Below are 20,160 nucleotides of genomic sequence, written 5' to 3' on the forward strand. Positions count from 1 at the left end.
CAATAAATTTGTTTTGTTTCGTTCCGTTTCGTATTGGGATTAATTTGTATTTTTTAATGCGCGTCCGATATTAAATAACAATTACGAATGTTTTTTATGATGAATTTATCATTATGAGGGGCTCCCACCATCCCTGTGCTGTGCTGACTTCCTGGGTTTTTAACTTTTAGGTTTGTTAACTTTTCGTAACAATTACAAATGTTCGTTATGATGAATTTATCATTATGAGGGGCTCCCACCATCCCTGTGCTGTGCTGACTTCCTGGGGTTTTTAACTTTTAGGTTTGTTAACTTTTCATAACAATTACGAATGTTTGTTAGCAATTTGGATCCAAAATTCATAAACAAAATTTCGTATTTCGTACAGAATTCGGAAGCATAGCAATTCTTATTTCGGATCCTCACGAAATTCGTACGAATTTTCGATTCGTACGAAACTAATGGCACATGTCTAACTGCTAGTGTATTGCAGGGTTCTAATAACAAAGAGGACCCGTCCCTCTGCCGACCGCAGTTGATACCACAGGCAACAGATGGAGTTGTTGTTGATGGGTGCAGTTGAATACTCACTGTTGGAGATACTGTAGACATGGTTGAAATACTTATTTTTCCTAGGTTGGTTAAGTCCACATATGAAGGTATTCTGTTCTTCTTTCAGCAAGTGTCTCAATTCAGGTTATTCGGCTCTGTAGGCAACTGAGAAACTTGGCAGTAAAAAGAAAAGAAAGACAAAAACAAAACAACAGAGTAACTGGTGAAACATTAGTACGCTCTGAAAAGAGTGAAATGAGCGTATTAGGTGAGAGTCAACTGTGGGCAGCATAAGCTGCTAGATTCAATTGGGGGAAAAGTTCGGCCTTTAGATCCCTGGGGTCAGAAAACACTGGGAACACAAAGTGTAAAGATAACATCCGAGCGTTATTAGGCATGTTTTCCATTCACGATCAACTTGCCGTGGAGTGATTGAAGCATGTGCTCCTTTCTCTTGTTCAGGAATAATGTCCCATTCTTTCAAGAGGGCAATCCCTTTCTCCAGCGAAGTGATTATGTGGGTACGGTTATCTCTGACAGTGAGTTTCGTAGGATAACCCCATCTGTATATTATTTTATGATTACGGAGAGCTTTGGTCACCGTATTCAGGCTTTTTGTTTTCTGGAGTGTATATTGTGACGAATTGGAGAATTTGACACTGCGGGGGTATTTGCTCCCTTTTCCTCATTGCAATCATGAGGTTCTCCTTAACATGGAAGAAGTGCAGACGTAATAGAAAATCTCTAGGTATGTGTTCACACAGATGTGATGGCTTGGGTAGAAGGTGGATCCTGTCTATGGTGACTTCTTAATCCATCAAACTGGGCAGGATTTGTTTGAACATAGTTGCATCATATGAATTCAGATCATTTTGATTGACAGATTCGGGGATCCCTCTTATTTTTAAATTATTTCTTCTTGATCTGTCTTCCATGTCAGCAAGCTTTGCTTTGATCCACTCTGTGTCCCCCTCCCTCTCATCATTAGCATCAACTAGATCGTTAATGGTCTCTGCATATTGCTACATTTTAGAGTCAATGCGGTCTATTCTGTTTCCCACTGACTGTATTTCCTTGTTAAACCTGTGCATATAGGATGCCAGATCTGATTGTATTGTGCTGCGCAGTGATAATAGCATATCCTTTGGCACTGTATGTAGTACAGGTTGATTCTGAGTTGGAATTAGGCAAACTTTTAATGATAAATTCCACTTCTTGGGGAATAAAGGGTTGGGAAATGGTAAGAAATTGATCATGAGACCAACGGGGTAGGTTACATGACTGAAAAAAGGATGTTATGACAGAGTCTGATGGTTGTATTGTATTAGCATCATTTTGAAGGTCACATAAGGACTGGTAGTAATCGCTAAAAGCTTTGGCTATCCCCTGTGGTTTGGAGAGTTTATGCTTAGTGGTGGGATGGATAATTTCTAGGATTCTTTGTTGTAAATGTTGTGCTTGCATTTTTTTGCTAGCCACTGTGTGTAACATTTTGCTAACTTTACATACATGTAATATTGTGAATATGCCCTAAAACATAAATATTTTATTTTTTGTAGTCATCCAATTAATAGGATTTTATTGGTTATAAATCAAACACCTGCTGATAAATATAGAAAATGTTTTATTTTTCATGTAAGTGTTTTTTTTTTCAGTACACTAGATGGTGGTGATGTCCTAAGAGTATTTAAACCTGATGTCCTGAGTATTTAAAACCACATGGGAAGGCCAGCCACCACAATTGGTGATTATGTGGCATCACATAAATTGTATGTGTGTTCATTTATTTTACATTTTCATTATTCATTGGCTTACATACAGCAGCAGCAGCAAACCAGTATGGTTGACTTCCAAAAGAAAAAGGTAGTTTTTAGCTGGAAGTAGCAGCGAAATATGTTGCAAAGTATACACTTTGAAAAAAAATAAAGCTTAGTCATAGAAATTGCCAATCAGTATTAAAAAACAAGATGCATGGCTTAACTTATTGGTGGGGAAAAGTGTGCAAAGTACCTTGTCCCCATGTTGATGAGGAAAAGAGTCACTTTCCCACAACCTGGCTGGTGGTTGTGAGGGTCTGCTAGTGGGGGCTTTTCAGAATCTGGATGCTCCCTTTAAAAATAGGAAGGTCCCCAGATACCAACCACCCTCGTGTAAAAGAGTAAAGGGGTACATAGTAAAAAAAATATAACCCTGAAATAAAGACACCAAAATGTTTGATGAGTCCTTTATTACAAAGATAACAAAAATAAAAAGTCCCTTGTAAATACACCATCTTTCATGGTACCTGCCACCTGCTGACTTGTCAAAATTGAAAGCCTGACAAAAACCCATCACATTTGACTCATCCTGGTGGTACTGCTTGACAAATGAAAGCTTCCTGATAGTGCAGAGTAGTGATAGGGCAGGGGTAGCACTGGTAGGGGTGCGAATGGGCCCCTGACACTTTAGTGTCTCCATCCAAGGCTGGACATGTATGTATTTTAATTGAAGAAATTAACATAGTTTTTGAGACCAAGGAAGGAGGGGGGTCTCCAATAAAGAAGTGACTGCTCTGGGCTTTAACAAAATGGCAGCCTCCAGAAAGAAGAAACAGGCGCAATGCTGGAGGCAATTTACAGCAAACACTAATTTTGGAAGCATAATTATAATTGTGGAATGTACAGTGGGGACGGAAAGTATTCAAACCCCCTTACATATTTCACCCTTTGCTGTGACACTCATATATTTAACTCAGGTGCTGTCCATTTCTTCTGATCATCCTTGAGATGGTTCTACACCTTCATTTGAGTCCAGCTGTGTTTGATTATACTGATTGGACTTGATTAGGAAAGCCACACACCTGTCTATATAAGACCTTACAACTCACAGTGCATGTCAGAGCAAATGAGAATCATGAGGTCAAAGGAACTGCCTGAAGAGCTCAGAGACAGAATTGTGGCAAGGCACAGATCTGGCAAAGGTTACAAAAAAAATCTGCTGCACTTAAGGTTCCTAAGAGCACAGTGGCCTCCATATTCCTTAAATGAAAGATGTTTGGGACAACCAGAACCCTTCCTAGAGCTGGCCGTCCGGCCAAACTGAGCTATCGGGGGAGAAGAGCCTTGGTGAGAGAGGTAAAGAAGAACCCAAAGATCACTGTGGCTGAACTCCAGAGATGCAGTCGGGAGATGGGAGAAAGTTTTAGAAGGTCAACCATCATTGCAGCCCTCCACCAGTCGGGGCTTTATGGCAGAGTGACCAAACGGAAGCCTCTCCTCAGTGCAAGACACATGTAATCCTGCATGGAGTTTGCTGAAAAACACCTGAAGGACTCCAAGATGGTGAGAAATAAGATTCTGTGGTCTGATGAGACCAAGATAGAACTTTTTGGTTTTAATTCTAAGCGGTATGTGTGGAGAAAACCAGGCACTGCTCATCACCTGTCCAATACAGTCCCAACAGTGAAGCATGGTGGTTGCAGCATCATGCTGTGGGGGTGTTTTTCAGCTGCAGGGACAGGACGACTGGTTGCAATTGAGGGAAAGATGAATGCGGCCAAGTGCAGGGATATCCTGGATGAAAACCTTCTCCAGAGTGCTCAGGACCTCAGACTGGACCGAAGGTTTACCTTCCAACAAGACAATGTCCCTAAGCACACAGCTAAAATAACAAAGGAGTGGCTTCACAACAACTCCGTGACTGTTCTTGAATGGCCCAGCCAGAGCCCTGACTTAAACCCAATTGAGCATCTCTGGAGAGACCTAAAAATGGTTGTCCGCCAACGTTTACATCCAACCTGACAGAACTGGAGAGGATCTGCAAGGAGGAATGGCAGATGATCCCCAAATCCAGGTGTGAAAAACTTGTTACATCTTTCCCAAAAAGACTCATGGCTGTATTAGATCAAAAGGGTGCTTCTACTAAATACTGAACAAAGGGTCTGAATACTTAGGACCATGTAATAGTTCAGTTTTTCTTTTTTAATAAATCTGCAAAAATGTCAACAATTCTATGTTTTTCTGTCAATATGGGGTGCTGTGTGTACATTAATGAGGAAAAAAATGAACTTAAATGATTTTAGCAAATGGCTGCAATACAACAAAGAGTGAAAAAATGTAAGGGGGTCTGAATACTTTCCATCCCCACTGTATGTTCTTTTGTTAAAGAACATTTATTGCTATCAATCTTTTGTGGGTAAAGTTCTGCTTTAGGGATGTGATTTTTTTTTTTTTTGGCAGGCAATTTGAGAGACAGGGAGTAGACATTTAACAGGAAGAAAAAATAAATGAAAATTTAGTTCCTCCAATATTATATAAAAATGTTATGCACAAAATAACATATTTTTAATGCATAGAAATTTCACAAGTGGAGAGAAGTCATAGTTTAGCCAGAAATAATACAACATATGTCAGAAACAAGACTGTTATTTTTCTCAGACAATATACAGTGGGGACAGAAAGTATTCAGACCCCCTTAAATTTTTCAATCTTTGTTATATTGCAGCCATTTGCTAAAATCATTTACGTTCATTTATTTTCCTCATTAATGTACACACAGCACCCCATATTGACAAAAACACAGAATTGTTGACATTTTTGCAGATTTATTAAAAAAGAAAAACTGAAATATCACATGGTCCTAAGTATTCAGACCCTTTGCTCAGTATTTAGTAGGAGCACCCTTTTTTTTTTTTGTTTCAATCATTTTTATTGCAAATATGCCAAAAAATTTGCAGTAATACAAGACAAGCGCCAAGTCAGCCCACGCAGGGGCTATGACTGGCGACATAAGAAACATAGGTTCAATCATTCATATTATTTAATAATACAAAAACATAGAATAAAATGTGTGGTTTATACAAGCCCATTCTTGTGTTTCTACCCTCATTCCATACGAAATTGTATCTCTACTACTAATTCATTACTCCATTTTCTTTATTTTATTCCACCCTTCCTCCTCTCCCCTCCCAGTACCTCCCCCCCCTCCATCACAACAAAACTTTCCTATTACCTTTGGTGTTTCGTTCACCACATTCACAATTGCCACTAACTTCCCCCCTTTCCAATGTTCTTGATTATCTAATTGTATTATCATTGATTTTACAGGCCATCTTTCTATCTCTCTCTCCCTTCTCCCCTTCCCTACACACTTCCTCCTCGTCTTCCTTTCCCTCGGGTGTCTCTATCTCCCTCTTCCTCTCTACACTTCCCCCCCTGTCTCTACATCTGAAGCCTTTCTACTATCAATTGGTGCGGGGCCAGGTCCACATCCCCCAACCATGACTGCCATATCTTATCGAATTTACCCCTATCACTTCTACGGCTATAAGCCAGTAGTTCTCTGGGGAGAAGCGAGTTGACGTAGGCAATCCATTGCTTCACTGTAGGCACCATTGGGGCCATCCAGTACTTTGCAATAAGTTTTCTGGCAAGGTACATCAGTCTAGTTAACATAAGGTACTTTCCTCCCGGAAACATTTTAGCATTTATGGCTCCAAGCAAGTATACAGTCGGGTTTAGGGGGATGGGAACCCGCGCCAACCTCAAAATATGCTGGGAGACCTCATCCCAGTATCTATACAGCTTTGGGCACCTCCAAATTAGATGGATGAAATCCCCTCTGTGTACTCTACACTTAGGGCACAGTGGGGAGTCTCCTCGTCCCCATTTATAAAGCTGTACCGATGTCCTATAGGCCCTGTGGAGAATAAATAATTGTGACAGTCTTTGGGTTGCGGAAAGCGACACCACCGGAATAGCCTCAAGCGCCATTTCCCATTGTTTTTCTTCTATCTCTCCTATATCCTCTACCCATTTATTTCGGCACTTTAACAGAGTATGATCCTGAACAGACCTCAGCAACTCCCTATATATTTTTGATATTAACCCTTTCCTTGTGTCTGCCAAAAAAACCTCACTCAAGAGAGATACTGTTGGTACTGTCTGAGAATGTGTTATTTGTTGTACCTGTAACGCATGTCGAAGTTGGAGGTATTGATAAAAACCCCTCGGGTTCAAATGGAATTCCCTGCATAGTTGTTCATATGTCTTCAACACCTCTCCCTCATATAATTGTGGGAAGAACTGAATCCCCTTTTCTTTCCAGTGTGTAAACCCTTGTAGTTCCTGGATCTCAGGGTATCTTCTATTATGCCAAATTGGCGTGAATGGGAGCACGCCTGTTATTTTTAGCGCTTTCCGAACCTCTCCCCATACCTTTTTAAAGAGCGTATTTATAGGTTCTACCCCCTTCATACTTGGCAAGTCCATTTCCAAATGTGAGGCCGCTTCTAGCGTGGGTTCCAATATGGTCACCAGTTTATATGTATGGTCCTCATTCCTCTTTCAACCCCACCCTGCCATTTGTTGTAGCTGTGATGCCAGGAAATACAGCTTAGAGTTGGGTATTGCCAGCCCTCCTCTATCCTTTTCATATTGCAATGTTTCCAAGCTAATTCTGGGTGCCTTTTATTTCCATATCAGTTCCCTCATTAGTGTATCAACTCGCTTGAACCACTTTTTTGGTATCCAAATCGGTGAATTATGGAAGACGTATAATTGCTGTGGTGCCCACACCATTTTTATTAAGTTTGCTCGTCCTATAACTGATAGGGGGAGCCTACACCAGCTATTGCTTTTTTCTTTCTGTCTAGAGAGCAATGGCTCCAAATTCAACCGAAGATACTCGGCCGGATTCGGAGACACCATTACTCCCAGATACTTAAAGCTATTAACTATTGCTATTTGTTCCACTCCCACTGGTAGTCGGTCCCTCAGCTGGTCTATGGGCATTAGAGTTGATTTTGACCAGTTAATATCAAAGCCTGAAAAACTGCCGTATTCTCCCACTATCTCCATTACTGCCCGCAGAGATGAGGTCATATCGCCCAGATATATAAGTGCATCGTCTGCGTAGAAAGATATTTTTTCTTCTCTCTGATATCTACGGAACCCCACCACCTCCGTTGAGTTCCGGATCATTATGGCTAAAGGCTCTATTGCCAAAGCGAACAGCAATGGAGACAGTGGGCACCCCTGTCTAGTCCCCCTATGCAATTCAAATGAAGGCGAAAGATTATTATTGATGCGTATTCTGGCTCTGGGTTTAAAATAAAGTATCTCTACCAAGATACAAACTTACTTCCCAATCCAAATCTTTTCAGTGTTTCCATGAGGTAGGGCCACTCCACACTATCAAACGCTTTTGAGGCGTCCAGTGACAGAATGGCCCTACCCCCCGGATTGTCCACTGGCATCTGTAGGTTCATGTAGAGTCTCCTTATGTTATCCGATGTAGAGCGGGTAGGTATAAAACCAGACTGATCACAATGGACCAGCTTGCCAATCACTCGAGATAACCTTTTAGCCAAAACACTGGCAAACAATTTAACATCCGCATTTAATAGCGAAATTGGGCGGTATGAATCCAATAGGAGTTTATCTTTCCCAGGCTTTAAAATTACTGTTATTATTGCCTCTTGCATGCTATCTGGTAGGTAACCCACTTCCTCAGCCTCCCTTATGGCCTGCAATAATGATGGTAAGAGGTCCTCCCTATAATGGGAGTATACCTCTGCCGGAATCCCGTCTGGGCCTGGTTTTGTCCCCTCCAGTGCTTCTCTTAATTCCACTAATGTGATTGGGCAGTTTAACAATTCCCTGTCTGCCTCCGATAACTGCGGGAGCGGACAGGTTTGTAAGAACTGTACCAAATCAGATGGAATATAACTAGTTTTACTGGAGTACAAATCCCTGTAAAACAGCTGAAAGCTGCTCAAAATATCTGAGCTAAGGGTCTGCCTCTCCCCAGATTTAGCCCTCACGGCCAGGATATTAGTAGAGTCTCGTTGCTCTCTAGCTATAAGGGCTAAAAGACGGCCAGTGTTTTCCCCTTCTTCAAAGTAACTTTGTTGCTGAAAGTATCTTCTCTTCTCTGCTGCTGATAACCAAACCGAGTTATATACCGCTTGTGCCTCCTTCCAGGATTCTTGATTGGTTTTGATGGATCTCTTATTAAGGCCTGTTCCCTTTCTTTCAGTTCTTCCCGTACCCTGTTCTCCCATTCCCTGGAACGTGTTTTAATTCCCGCAATTTCTTTAATGAGACATCCCCTCAAGAATGCCTTGAGTGTATCCCATACTACCACACCACTAGCAGATCCCCTATTAAATTGCAGGAACTCCCGTAGTGCCTCTCTTGTTCTATCTACCTGCGGGAACAAAGTTAACCAGTAGGGGTTCACCTTCCATAATGGTCGCCCCAGCATTCCAGTGGTGTCTAACCGTACCCAAAATGGGGAATGGTCAGATAGTAGGCGTGGCTCATACGCTGAGTCCTCTACTAGCTGCAAGAGTGCCTCGTTCCCTAGACCCAGGTCAATACGGGAGAAACCATCGTGTGTTGCAGAGTAACATGAGTAGCATCTGTCCTTTTCATGTCTCTCTCTCCATACATCCCGGAGTCCTATTTCCGTAAGCAGGGCAGCAAAAGCCGTCCTGCCAACTGTCTGTCTCATAGTTCTAGGTGTCAAAGACATTCTATCTTGGGAGTTGTCTAAAATGTTATTATAGTCACCCAGTGCTAACACCGGGACATCCGGGTGTAAGGCTATAAATTGTGATAGACACCCAAGTGGAACTGGTGAGAATGGTGGGGGTATGTATATAGATGCAATTATGCACATTAGTCCGTTAATTTTACATAGCAAAAAAACAAATTTTCCTTCCTTATCCACCCTCTGTTCTATGCATTCAAAGGAGACATCCGAGGAGACCACTATACTAACTCCCCTTGAGTATGAGGTGTGCATGGAATGGAACTGTGTCGGGTATCTCCTTGAACGCAATAGGTGAACAGAGTCTGGACACAAATGTGTTTCTTGTAGACAGATTATCTGAGGATTCATTTTATCAAAATATGTCATTAGAAGTAGACCCTTTTTTTTCCCCTTTCCTTACTCATATAGGGAATCATGCCAATTCAAATAATTATAAGACCAAAGACAACAACATAAGCAAAAAGTAAAAATACAATTATCCTTCTGAGTTTTACCTACCCCTTGGGTCCCCTCAGTGTGTAATACGTATCTATCAGCCTTCCTCCCAATCCCCCCACCATCAGTGGTGAAACGTAAGAGGTATTTGTGAATAAACTTATGTATGTGGTGTTTTTCACTATTTATTTGAGTTGTACCTTTCCCACCCACTCCTCCCTTACCTCCCTTACCACCCTCCCCTCTCCTCCCCCTTTCCCCCCCCTTACCCTCCTGCCTCCCCCACCCTCTTTCCCACCCACCCCCTACCTTCCCTCCCTGCCCAACTGGGCCTACTCTAGGGGCTATGTTCCTGACCTCCCACTTACTCTCATTCCCCAAACTGCACTGGCATACCTTACCCGTGCCATACATTTCAATACCCCCTTGCCCCAGGGGTCCCTATCTCGCCCCCTCCCCCCCTCCCCCCCTCTCTGACCTTATTAGTGCTATTCATGTGTTCTAATTTTTTGTACTTATAAACAAAGCAGTTTATCGTGTCAGCTCAATGTGTTCTAAAGAGTGTATATCAAACCTTTGCTAATTTATAATCCTATTCCTTCAACCTTATTAGTGCTATTCATGTGTTTTAATTTTTTATGTTCATAAGCAAAATAATTTATCATGTCGACTCAATGTGTTTTAATAAGTATATTCTAACCTTTGCTATTTTATAATCTGTCCCTACATCACTCCCTGATTCTTATTTTTACTTGTGGTTTGTTATTTACTTATTTCTTTGATGTGTTACTTATTGTCTCTGTTTCCCCTTTCCCTTCCCTCCTCCCTAATACCTCAGAGAGAAAAAAAAAAAAAAAAAACCAAGATCTAATTAGTCTCTAGTCTCTCTTCTCCTACATTCCGTATTGTTCTCTCTGTATTCTCCAGCCATTCTTCCACATTTCGGGGGGAATCAAAAAAAAGTGTCCCATTCCTTGTAGTTATTCTCATGCGGGCGGGGTACAGTAATGCATAGTCTATCTTTTTTTGCTGTAGCACACGTTTAATCGGCATATATGCCGCCCTGAGTTTTTGCAGGTCCGGAGAAAAGTCCTGATATAATGAAATTCTTACCCCCCTATATAGGATCTCTCCCATTTCTCTCGCCTTCTGAAGCAAAGATACTTTATCTCTGAAATTGAACATTTTCATAATTATAGGTCTCGGGTACTCCTTGCCCTGTCGGGGTTTAAAGGGAATTCGATGGGCACGTTCAATGCCGAAGAAAAGAGAAAAAGATGTAGTCCCAAATGTCTCCTTGATCCATCCCTCCAGAAATTCTATAGGGTCAGATCCCTCGCTCCGTTCAGGCATGCCTATTACTCTTATGTTGTTTCTCCGGTTTCTATTTTCTAGTTCATCTATTTTAGCTGATTGATTTTTTATGTATTTCTTCATATCAGTTATATCTTGTCTAAGCGGGGATAGCACGTCTTCCACAGAACTTAATCTTTCCTCTAGGGCTGTTGTTCTTCCCTCCGTTTCTTTCAGTCTGCTGCCCATCACTACCAGTTCCTCCCTTATGCTTTTTAACTGAGTAGCCAAACCAGAAATTGATTCCTTACATGCAGTTATCGCATACAGGAGGTCCCTCATTGTTGGCTCTTCCACTCCTCCACTTTGGCCTCCCTCCATATCTGCCTCGGTTATATTAGATAGCCTTTTGAATTCTGTGTCACCACTTGTAGTATCAAGTTTTCCCGCCCCGTGACCTTTTGTGGGCGGCACTGCGATTGGACTTGTTACGGCCGATGTTAACCCGCTACTTTGGCTTTTCCTACCCGCCAAGGTACCTGTTTGAATTGATTGTTGGGATTTTACTGGTGATAGGGAGGTCCTAGTAAAACGCTCTAACTTTGTTGCTGCCGCTGCTGCAGCTGCTGCTGCGACTTTCACTTGGTTTGTCTGATTTTTTGCAGAGCGTGTAACCTGACCTCCTACTTGCTGTGACTGATTTTGTAACTGGTGCTGGTTTAATTTTTCCTCTGCTGCCCGCTTCCCAGCCATGCTATTATATCATGGGGAAGAAAAAAGTAGGAGGAGGGAAAGAAAAACAAAAAAAATGCCTTTCCTTTTAGTAGTTTGAGATATAATGTATAATTATTGCAATCCCGGTCTGCTGGTTTTACTTACAAATGGTATCGCCAAGGTAGCACTCCGTTTATCTCTGTTACCACAACATCAGCCCAATAGCTCATGGGGCAGTGGACAGACACATGGACAACACAGTTTCACTTACAGCTGATGTTATAATAAGCAGCTTGCATCCACCGTTCCACTGGTTCTATTTATATTGTAAGAAAAAGGAGCCTCATACACCAGCTCCCCGTCCGTCTCCCACTTCGGACTGGGGCTGCTATTTTCCTCTATTTCAGGTACTGCCTCTTTAAGATCAATAAGTAATGGGGCAACAAGTTTCTATTTAACCAGGGTTTCACCTTGCAAACTCAGTTAAGTTTCTTCAAGAACCAATCAAGAACCAACTCTTCAACCAAGAACCAGGAATGAAAGTCATCCACAGCAAACATGGTATATGAGGAAAAAAAAGAGGAAAGTTTTCACCTATGTCTGGCGTCTTCTTGGTCACTCTCCAGTTTCACAGCGTTACGTTGTTAGTTTTATTGGCTTACTTCGTTCGCTGCTTCTGCTGTTACTGTGTTCGGCCTGCTTGATTGCTACTGACAGCCAGGGGGAGGCCTCTCACACCACCCCTATGGCTCCGTCTTCCTGGCTCTCTCACCGTCACACTCACTGACACCACCGCTGCTGAAGCTGCTGTAGCCACTACCGAAGCGTCTCCTCATTTGGCCGCTGGCCCGCTGGTAGGGTCTCTCACACCCCACCTCAGCTCCATCCACCGAGTCTGCGCCGGGATCAGGTGTGCTCAGTAGCTCAGTAGCTCAGTAGCGCTGTAGTTTAGCCGGGTTCCGCTGCTTACGCTGCCGCCGACATACCGGTAGTCTCCTCAGCCTGTAGCTTAGCTGGTCAGAGCGGAGGGAGAGGAGATCTCCCACACCCGCTCACTCCCACATCCGGTCACGCCCCACAACTACCAGGAGCACCCTTTTGATCTAATACAGACATGAGTCTTTTTGGGAAAGATACAAGTTTTTCACACCTGGATTTGGGGATCCTCTGCCATTCCTCAGCCATTTTTAGGTCTCTCCAGAAATGCTCAATTGGGTTTAAGTCAGGGCTCTGGCTGGGCCTTTTTTTAAGAACAGTCACGGAGTTGTTGTGAAGCCACTCCTTCGTTATTTTAGCTGTGTGCTTAGGGTCATTGTCTTGTTGGAAGGTAAACCTCCGGCCCGGTCTGAGGTCCTGAGCACTCTGGAGAAGGTTTTCGTCCAGGATATCCCTGTACTTGGCCGCATTCATCTTCCTTCGATTGCAAAAAATCCCCCACAGCATGGTGCTGCCACCACCTTGCTTCACTGTTGGGACTGTATTGGACAGGTGATGAGCAGTGCCTGGTTTTCTCCACACATACCGCTTAAAATTAAGGCCAAAACGTTCTATCTTCATTAGACCAGAAAATCTTATTTCTCACCATCTTGGAGTCCTTCAGGTGTTTTTTAGCAAACTCCATGCAGGCTTTCATGTGTCTTGCACTGAGGAGAGGCTTCTGTCGGGCCACTCTACCATAAGGCCCCGACTGGTGGAGGGCTTCAGTGATGGTTGACTTTCTACAACTTTCTCCAATCTCCCGACTGCATCTCTGGAGCTCAGCCACAGTGATCTTTGGGTTCTTCTTTATCTCTCTCACCAAGGCTCTTCTCCCCTGATAGCTCAGTTTGGCCGGACGGCCAGCTCTAAGAAGGGTTCTGGTCATCCCAAACAGCTTCCATTTAAGGATTATGGAGTAACGAGGTGTTGCCACAAGGGTTTAGCTGAGGATTGTTCAATTTACTAGTACCATCATCCTAAAGTAATGAAGCTAGAAGGGAGTGGGAGGAATATAGCAAGGGCTACTCCAAACAAACCCTACCTCCCCATAAGGAAGTATATGGACTATTATGGTACCCAATGGAGAAATACAGTATAGATAAAAATTTCAATTCATTGAATTACAAATAGTAAAATAATTTTTATATACAGACAATTTAACAATTTAACAACAAGACAACTTGGGAATTATTGCAAAACAACATGCATTAAAAATGACAGTGAGTAACGGCCGCATGTGTAAATGAAGGCAAGTTGATATACTAAAGGACATTTAACCTCAACAGTTTCGTGGCCAATGCCGCTTCCTCAGGAGGCGTCCAAATATAGCATCTAGAAGGGTAAAACAATCACAATTACATACATAAATTTGCAAAAGATGTATAAATAATAATAATACATTTATCATGAAGCATAATATTGGTGTAATTACAAATTGTATGAACACACTTACCAACTACTGCCCCATCGGGCAAGAACAGCACTTATGAGACACCCAGATCGGGCTTTCCCCCTGGGGGTGAGCACAGGGGGCTAACAGGATGGGCTAGTATAAAAAGGGATATATAGTGAGTATTGGTTTGGGATATAAACAATAATAAAACATACACCACCAAAGTGTATGGGAATAGGAAAGGCTGAAAAAAGAAACAGGAGGGGGGGGGAAAGGGTACGTACCCTTTTCTTTCCCCCCCCTGCAGAAACATAAGGTCTATTTTTAATGATGATGCACCATAATGAAATGCAAACATTAATGGCCAATGCAGTATTCACCCACCAATAATATGTAAACATTTTTCTTAAAATTAGGTTTTGAGTTTTATTTGTGCCAGCACACTGTAAAGCAACACAAATATTCTTGCAAAGCACTGGATGTTACCTGGCCAAAAATGTAAAAAAGCTGCATAAAAATTGGATTTGGGATGGTTAATGATGCTAAACCACAGAGACCTTGCATAAATATTCAGGCAGAGCAAAGGATGTTACCTGGCCAAAAATTTTAATTCTTTCAACTGTGAAATAGCTGCGGACAAATTGGGTCTGGGGTGTTAGTAGTGCAGAATATATTACCTGACCAATAAATGTGAAACAGCTGTGAAAAAATGGGTGTGCTAAATTTAAATGTACTGCAATAAACAACATTGATGAGCCCAGTATAAGGCTCTATGCACACTGGAGCTGATAAACTGCAGTTTACTGGCGTTTGGACGTTTTTTTTTAAAAGCCCATAAACTCCACTCTATGTTAGCCTATGTGTCCATGCACACATGGATGTTTTTTAGCTTTAATGAGCAATGGAGTTTATGGGCTTTTTTCTGAACGCCAGAAATTTGCATTCAAGAGCAGTACTGGAAATGCCATACGCTGGTAAAAGGTGTTAAATGAGGGCTTACTCTGTAAAAAGAGCGTTAAGCCTCGTTCGGCGTTTCTGCCTCTATTCAAAATCAATGGTTCCCTATGGGAGCCCACTGATTTAAATCGAAGTCGCACCGCAAGTCGGATCATCATCATCCGACTTGCGGTGAGACTTGTGTGCCGAGGATGAAGGGGAACCCCGCCACAATGAAAGAAAAATTGACGTGGGGCCCCCCCCCTCAGACAATACCAAGCCCCTTCGTTTTGGTATGGATTTTAAGGGGAACCCCCTTCACTGAAAAAAGGGCATGGGGGCCCCCAAAATCCATACCAGACCCTTATCCGAGCACACAGCCCGGCCAGTCAAGAAAGGGGGTGGGGAGGGCGAGCGCCCCCCCTCCTTAACTGTACCAGGTCGCATGCCCTCAACATGGGGGTAGTTGCTTCCGGGTAGAGGGGGCGCTGCCCCCCACCTCAAAGCACCTTGTCCCTGTGTTGATGAGGACAAGGGCCTCTTCCCGACAACCCTGGCCATTGGTTGTTGGGGTCTGCGGGCGGGGGGCTTATCGGAATCCAGGAGCCCCCTTTAATAAGGGGGCCCCAGATCCCGGCCCCTCACCCTATGTGAATGAGTATGGGGTACATCGTACCCATTCACCTGGTTAAAGTGTCAAAAATAAAACACACTACACAGGTTTTTAAAGTAGTTTATTAGTCAGCTCCGGGGGTCTTCTGACTTTGGGGTCCCTTCCTTCTTCTCCGCGCTCTCCGGCCTCTTCTCTCGGTCTCCGGTGTCTTCTCCCACTCTCCGGTTCTTCTGCCGGGCTCCTCCGCTATCTTCTGCTCTTGCCGCTCTTTTGCTAGCGGTGGCCCGGTCTTCTCCGTTGTCTTCTCCCCTCTGCTCTTCTTCCGATGTTGACACGGCACTCTCTCCCACTGTAATGCCGGATGCGCGTTGCACAACGACTTATATAGGCATGGGGCATGGTCACCGGGTGATGTCATCAGGTGGCCCCACCCCCTTATGACGTCGCCGTCCCATCATGCCCCGGGTGGTGATCATGCCCCCCGGGTGGTGACGAAAACATCTACGGTGGTACCGTAGGTGTTTTCATAGGAGCAGCTGTTGGCAATGATGGAGCTGCAACTTTGGTAGAAACCCTCACTGATCAAAGTTTTATATCTGACCAGAGGCCAATGACAGTTGTTTGCAATGTATTATAAGACATCCATTCTTACTGAATGTCCCTAAGGTTTTGGACTTAATCCAAACAACGGTCTACACCAGACTCTCAGTATATCCCTATGGATGGATTTGTTATAAAACCCATACATAGTATAAGATCATAAGCCCTTTATTGAATTTGAATTTTGTCTGGTATGGATTAAGAGGGGGCTCCACACTATTTTTACAATCAGAAGCAGGCCAGGAACTGGCATTAGCAGCAAAACGTTTTTATAAACGTCACTTTTGTGGCAATACATTGTACAGGTGCATTTCATAACTTGCCGGTTTAAAGTGGTTGTAAAGCCAGAAAGGTTTTACCTTAATGCATTCTATGCATTAATGTAAAAACATTTCTGTGCCCCCCCAAACCCAACTTTATACTTACCTGTATTGTATTTTTTTGTTTTAATAGTGTAGACACTTATTTTTAAAGCGGAACTTTAGTCAGGAAATTATGTCCTGTTAGATCACTTCAGGTTAGCTCCTTTTCCAGGTATAGCTATGTAAAACATTAATAATAAGTGCTTAAAATCTAGTAATACACTGCTTCACCCTGATCTGCACATGCTCAGTAGGGATGAGCCAAACACCCCCCTGTTCGGTTCGCACCAGAACATGCGAACAGAAAAAAAATTTGTTCGAACACGTGAACACCGTTAAAGTCTATGGGACACGAACATGAATAATCAAAAGTGCTAATTTTAAAGGCTTATATGCAAGTTATTGTCATAAAAAGTGTTTGGGGACCTGGGTCCTGCCCCAGGGGACATGGATCAATGCAAAAAAAAGTTTTAAAAATGTCCGTTTTTTCTGAAACAGTGATTTTAATAATGCTTACAATGAAACAATAAAAGTGTAATATCCCTTTAAATTTCGTACCTGGGGGGTGTCTATAGTATGCCTGTAAAGGGCGCATGTTTCCTGTGTTTAGAACAGTCTGACAGCAAAATGACATTTCAAAGGAAAAAAAGTAATTTAAAACTACTCGCGGCTATTAATGCATTGCCGGTCCGACAATACACATAGAAGTTCATTGATAAAAACGGCATGGGAATTCCCCGCAGGGGAACCCCGAACCAAAATTAAAAAAAAAAAAATGACATGGGGGTCCCCCTAAATTTCATACCAGGCCCTTCAGGTCAGGTATGGATATTAAGGGGAACCCCGGCCAAAATTAGAAAAAAAAATGACGTGGGGGGTCCCCCTAAATTCCATACCAGACCCTTCAGGTCTGGTATGGATTTTAAGGGGAACCCCGCGCCAAAATTTAAAAAAAAAACGGCGTGGGGTCTCCCAAAAAACCATACCAGACCCTTATCCAGGCACGCAACCTGGCAGGCCATAGGAAAAGAGGGGGGGATGAGAGAGCAGCCCCCCCTCCTGAACTGTACCAGGCCACATGCCTTCAAAATTGGGAGGGTGCTTTGGGGTAGCCCCCCAAAACACCTTGTCCCCATGTTGATGGGGACAAGGGCCTCATTCCCACAACCCTTGCTGGTGGTTGTGGGGGTCTGCGGGCGGGGGGCTTATCGGAATCTGGAAGCCCCCTTTAACAAGGGGACCCCCAGATCCTGGCCCTCCCACCTGTGTGAAATGGTAAGGGGGTACAAAAGTACCCCTACCATTTCACTAAAAAACTGTCAAAAATGTTAAAAATGACAAGAGACAGTTTTTGACAATTCCTTTATTTAAATGCTTCTTCTTTCTTCTTTCTTCTTTCTTCTATCTTCTATCTTCCTTCGGTTTCTTCCTCCATCTTCTTCTTCTTCTGGTTCTTCTGGTTCTTCTGCTTCTTCTGGTTCTTCTGGTTCTTCCTTCGGTGTTTTCATCCAGCATCTCCTCCGCGGCGTCTTCTTCCCTTCTTCTCCTCGGGCCGCTCCACATCCATGGCATGGAGGGAGGCTCCCGCTCTTCTCTTCATCTTCTTCTCTTCTTCATCTTCGTCTCTTATTCATCGTCTTCTACGGGCCGCTCTGCATCCATGGTGGCATGGAGGGAGGCTCCCACTGTGTGACGCTTCTCCTCTTCTGACGGTTCTTAAATAATGGCGTCATGGGGAATGCCACAGGGAAGTCTCGTCATGTCCCCGTGCGTCAGAGGGGGCGGGGTCACCGGGTGGCCCCGCCCCCCGTTATTTAAGAACCGTCAGAAGAGGAGAGGCGTCACACAGCGGGAGCCTCCCTCCATGCCAGCATGGATGCGGAGCGGCCCGAAAAGAAGATGAAGAGAAGAAGATGAAGAGAAGAAGATGAAGAGAAGAAGATGAAGAGAAGAGCGGGAGCCTCCCTCCATGCCATGGATGCGGAGCGGCCCGAGGAGAAGAAGGGAAGAAGACGCCGAGGAGGAGATGCTGGACGAGAACACCGGAGGAAGAACCAGAAGAACCAGAAGAACCAGAAGAAGAAGAAGATGAAGGAAGATAGAAGAAAGAAGAAAGAAGAAGCATTTAAATAAAGGAACTGTCAAAAACTGTCTCTTGTCATTTTTAACATTTTTGACAGTTTTTTAGTGAAATGGTAGGAAAGTACCCCCTTACCATTTCACACAGGGGGGAGGGCCGGGATCTGGGGGTCCCCTTGTTAAAGGGGGCTTCCAGATTCCGATAAGCCCCCCGCCCGCAGACCCCCACAACCACCGGCCAGGGTTGTGGGGATGAGGCCCTTGTCCTCATCAACATGGGGACAAGGTGTTTTGGGGGCTACCCCAAAGCACCCTTCCAATGTTGAGGGCATGTGGCCTGGTATGGTTCAGGAGGGGGGGCTCTCTCGTCCCTCCCTCTTTTCCTGTGGACTGGCAGGTTGCATGCTCGGATAAGGGTCTGGTATGGATTTTTGGGGGGATAAGGGTCTGGTATGGATTTTTGTTTCCCTTACATCAAATGAAAGGAATTTTTTTTGCAACATTTTTTTTTCTATTGTGTGCCTTTGCTTTATCTTGTATAAATGACCTTGCATTTGACGTTGTGCTATGTTATGCTGTCAGTATGCTATGCTTCAGTTATAAGATACACAAATAAAGACTTAGCTTAGATATTGATGTATGTCTGCTCTCTACTATTTTACCGCTTAGCAAATGCTTAGTTCATTGTAAAACTGTACTGTAGGTGAATAAACCAAAACTGCTCTTAAAAGCAGCAGTGTAGGAGCAAATACATTTCTGTGATCATAAACCGGTCAGTTCTTTCTAGAGCCAAATTACAGTGTTGCCTTAAACAACCCTGTAACTGCTGTTTACATTACTTAAAGTATATAACTGTTTTCTTCTTCTTGTTGTATTAAAATACTAAGGAAATGCTAACAGATTGTAAAAAGAAATCATTTTGAGACCAGCACTAGCTAAATCACAAATGAGGAATGAATTTAGAGTCAAGAACGGCTGCAGTGTCTGTCTGATAAATAAAGGGCACCTTGTTCTTCAAAAGTAAACAGAATTCCTTAACACAAATGTGAAAGGATTCTTAAAAATATATCTTGTGCTGCTCCGACTGTACAAGGAGTTCCTCCGAGACCTTGTTTATTCCTTAGGGTTGTTTTATAAAGGCTGTAATACATTTCTATTTTTAAAAAAAATTATGAATGAGCTTAGCTATATCAGCATTAATGCTATTACTGAAAAATTTGAAATATTAATAGTTAAACAAAGAAATTTGGCAAAAAGTCTCAATTTGTCTTGTGAAAAAAAAAAAGTTTGGTTATCTATCTATCTTACTAAGTATCTAATATGATCTCACTTATTTGACAGTATACACTATATACATTTACTGTATAGTATATATTATTTACCATTTATGTATATACAATTAATCTCTAATATTTTACATGAACATTTATTCTATAAATTGGAATATGATCAGCTTTCCATTTTTAGTGAGTTACTAGGATTTAGAAAACTCGATGCATATAATAAAACGTAAATCTTAAAATAAACTAGACTATTCACACTAAAGAATGTACATATTCTGTAGCAAAAACACTTTTAATCAAGCCCTCATTCACTTCTGTAGCTACAGACATTGTGAAGAAATTCATCTTAAAAATTTACAAAGTCAATGAAATGTTAATTTTTTCCCCTATTACTTTTAGTTTTTACTA

The sequence above is a fragment of the Aquarana catesbeiana genome, linkage group LG05 (genome assembly GCF_042186555.1).
Source record: "Aquarana catesbeiana isolate 2022-GZ linkage group LG05, ASM4218655v1, whole genome shotgun sequence".
NCBI lineage: Eukaryota > Metazoa > Chordata > Amphibia > Anura > Ranidae > Aquarana > Aquarana catesbeiana.